This window comes from Nerophis ophidion, linkage group LG06 (genome assembly GCF_033978795.1).
Source record: "Nerophis ophidion isolate RoL-2023_Sa linkage group LG06, RoL_Noph_v1.0, whole genome shotgun sequence".
Lineage (NCBI taxonomy): Eukaryota > Metazoa > Chordata > Actinopteri > Syngnathiformes > Syngnathidae > Nerophis > Nerophis ophidion.
This window is the reverse complement of record NC_084616.1, coordinates 20,406,053-20,409,668: the sequence shown is the minus strand read 5'-3', so window position 1 is coordinate 20,409,668 and position 3,616 is coordinate 20,406,053. Positions and strand designations below refer to the sequence as shown.

Genomic DNA, 3,616 nt, shown 5'->3' with positions numbered 1-3,616 from the left:
GTAGAGAAACATGTTCGCTTGACCGCTCTGATCCATTTTAAAGCTTCACAACAAAGAAAGAAACACCGGCTGGGTTTCGTGTTACGCTTATATATAAATATATATATATATATATATATATTTATATATATATATATATATATATATATATATAGTTCAAGGGTGGGCCCCGAGATGCAGAGAATGGAGGCAAGGTTACCGATAATGACAAAATAAAATATCTAATAAGTCAAAATGGTAACTAAGGAAGATGGGGCAAACGTGAACACCATGGGAAATCTAACAAATGTAGTCCCTCTCAGAGTCTGGCAGGGAAAAGGCCAGGACGCACACAGCGTGGCAAAACTAGTCCTCAAAACAAGGAGGCTAGAAAAAACAAAAACACAACGAGGTCAAAATACACGAATATACGAGAGCAACATACCAGGGGAGCTGAATACGAGAAGAACATGTCAGAGCGGAGTTCAGGAACAATAGTCGGCAGGGACCAGCTGGCGGTGAAGCGCTTAAATACTACCGGGACGTGATTGGCAGCAGGTGTGCCTAGTTGAGGGCAAATAGGCTGGGGAAAAAAAACTGACAAACCAGATGAGGAGGCAGGGAGAATACAAAAAACACAACAGTTTTGTTTGCTAAAGGTAGCTGCAATCCAACGCTTTCCACCAACAGCATTCTTCTTTATAGTGTCCATTATTAATTGAAGAAATTGGAAAAGATTCAGCAACACAGATGTCCAAAATACTGTGTAATTATGCGAGTAAAGCAGACGACTTTTAGCCGTGAGTGGTGCTGGGCTAAAATGTCCGCTCCAACTAGTAACGTCACAAGCACGTGTCAACATAACCATCATTCCGCGACGTTTTCAGCAGGATACCTCATAGGAAATTTAAAATTGCAATTTAGTAAACTAAACCGGCCGTATTGGCATGTGTTGCAATGTTAATATTTCATCATTGATATATAAATTATCATACTGCGTGGTCGGTAGTAGTGGGTTTCAGTAGGCCTTTAAATATGTATGTATAATGCTTTAAAACTTATGTGTTCTAAATGCAATCCTAAAATATCTTCCACTGTTAACCTAATCTTCTCTTTCGCTAACTTACTTTCCAGTATTTCCCTCTATCTATTGTATTTCCTAAAACATATTCAAAAAATGTCCTGCACTTTCTCTCTGATGGCAATAGTCACACAGCCCTTTATCATTTTTCCCAAACAATTTCATTGAACTATTTAGATATGGATGTCCTAATCTCATCCTTCCTATTTCTACCCCCTCCTCCCATTACACCTACCCTCCTCGATCTGGACTTTGTAATACTCTCTACCTTTTGTTTCCTTATTCCAATTATCCTGCCACTTTTTATTGTGTTCTATCTTAATTATATTCTTCACTTCCTCTTTACTGTGGTTAATCTCCATGTTTACTTCTGTTTTAGTGGTTGCTTGTTTTGCGTCTCTATCTGCTAACTCTTTGCCCTCAACACCTACATGAGCAGGAACTAGGGCTGGCATATCTCAATATTTTTAGGCCACATGGTGGTAGTAATATTCTACAAATGACTACGTACCAATTATAGTACAGTGGGGCAAAAAAGTATTTAGTCAGCCACCGATTGTGCAAGTTCTCCCACTTAAAACGATGACAGAGGTCTGTCATTTTCATCATAGGTACACTTCAACTGTGAGAGACAGAATGTGAAAAAAAATCCAGGAATTCATATTGTAGGAATTTTAAAGAATTTATTTGTAAATTATGGTGGAAAATAAGTATTCGGTCAACCATTCAAAGCTCTCACTGATGGAAGGAGGTTTTGGCTCAAAATCTCATGATACATGGCCCCATTCATTCTTTCCTTAACACGGATCAATCGTCCTGTCCCCTTAGCAGAAAAACAGCCCCAAAGCATGATGTTTCCACCTCCATGCTTCACAGTACAGTTGTGATCAAAATTATTCATATCCCACACAGTTTTAGCAAGTTGGACATTTATTCCGTATTTTGTTTACAGTCATATCAAATAAAGATGCATTAAATCACTCCGTGATCACGTACGACCGCCAGACACTTCTGGATGTGGACAGATCGGGCCGTTTTGGACTGATAGACGCGTGCTTGCTAGACCTGCTAACTAGCAGGGGAATACTTCGGCTACATCCAGCGGCCTGTGAAGCAGGGGAGTATAGTACCAGCGGGGGCCGTCTACGGAGCAGACGCCAGTGGTGTGATTGGAAACGCGGATGCCGAGCGGGGCTAAAAACAAAGCAGAAGGCTAATCCCCACAGAACACCACTTCCCTTCATCCTGAAGCCGGATTTAAATGGAAAATGCGAGACTACTGGTCTGGGTAAGGAGTCAGTTAAATTAGAACAAGTTTTTTCTGCTTTGATTGTTTCAGAGTTGGACAAGTGTTCTACTGAGGTGGCAAACTATGATGCGTTCAGTTTATCAAAGCAACAAACAAACAATCGGAAAATTCCCGCCGTATCAATTCCTAGATATGGTCGTAATTATACTAAATGCACAGGGCATAATAAACACAACATTATTAATATTGCTACTACGGATAATTTGATCAAAAATTCCCTAAAACAGCCCACTACCTATAATATAGGTTTTTTAAACATAAGATCATTGTCTCCCAAAATGTTGTTAGTTAATGATATCATCAGAGACAACAATCTTAACATCATCGGTCTCAGCGAAATCTGGCTTAAACCAAACGACTTTTTTGCGCTAAATGAGGCATGTCCTCCTAACTTTACACATGCGCATATTGCCCGTCCCCTTAAAAGGGGTGGGGGGGTCGCACTAATATACAATGAAAACTTTAACCTTAGTCCTAACATAAATAATAAATATAAATCATTTGAGGTGCTTACTATGAGGTCTGTCACACCGCTGCCTCTACACCTGGCTGTTATCTACCGCCCCCCAGGGCCCTATTCGGACTTTATCAATGAATTCTCAGAGTTCGTTGCTGATCGAGTGACGCACGCCGATAATATAATCATAATGGGGGACTTTAATATCCATATGAATACCCCATCGGACCCACCGTGCGTAGCGTTCCAGACTATAATTGATAGCTGTGGTCTTACACAAATAATAAATGAACCCACGCATCGCAACGGTAATACGATAGACCTAGTGCTTGTCAGGGGTATCACCGTTTCCAAAATTACGATACTCCCGTATACTAAAGTATTGTCCGATCATTACCTTATAAAATTCGAGGTTCAGACGCGTGTTCGTCAAACTAATAATAATAATAACTGCTATAGCAGCCGCAACATTAATACGGCCACAACGACAACTCTTGCTGACCTATTGCCCTCGGTAATGGCACCATTCCCAAAGTATGTGGGCTCTATTGATAACCTCACTAACAACTTTAACGACGCCCTGCGCGAAACCATTGATAACATAGCACCGCTAAAGTTAAAAAAGGCTCCAAAAAAGCGTACCCCGTGGTTTACAGAAGAAACTAGAATTCAGAAATGATCATGTAGAAAACTGGAATGCAAATGGCGCACGACTAAACTTGAGGTGCACCATCAAGCATGGAGTGATAGTTTAATAACTTATAAACGCATGCTTACCTTACCTAAAGCT

The 3,616-nt window shown here is 40.4% G+C and overlaps 1 protein-coding gene across 1 annotated transcript in view; it reads right to left on the bottom strand.

Moving 5' to 3' along the window:
• The window catches only part of LOC133554350 (C4b-binding protein alpha chain-like), a 43,286-nt gene extending 42,817 nt beyond the window's left edge, over positions 1-469 (bottom strand). Inside the window, exon 1 of the mRNA XM_061902966.1 lies at positions 425-469. The gene's annotated coding sequence lies outside the window, so the exon portion shown is untranslated. The remainder of the gene's footprint in view (positions 1-424) is intronic.
• Positions 470-3,616: the final 3,147 nt, after the last annotated feature.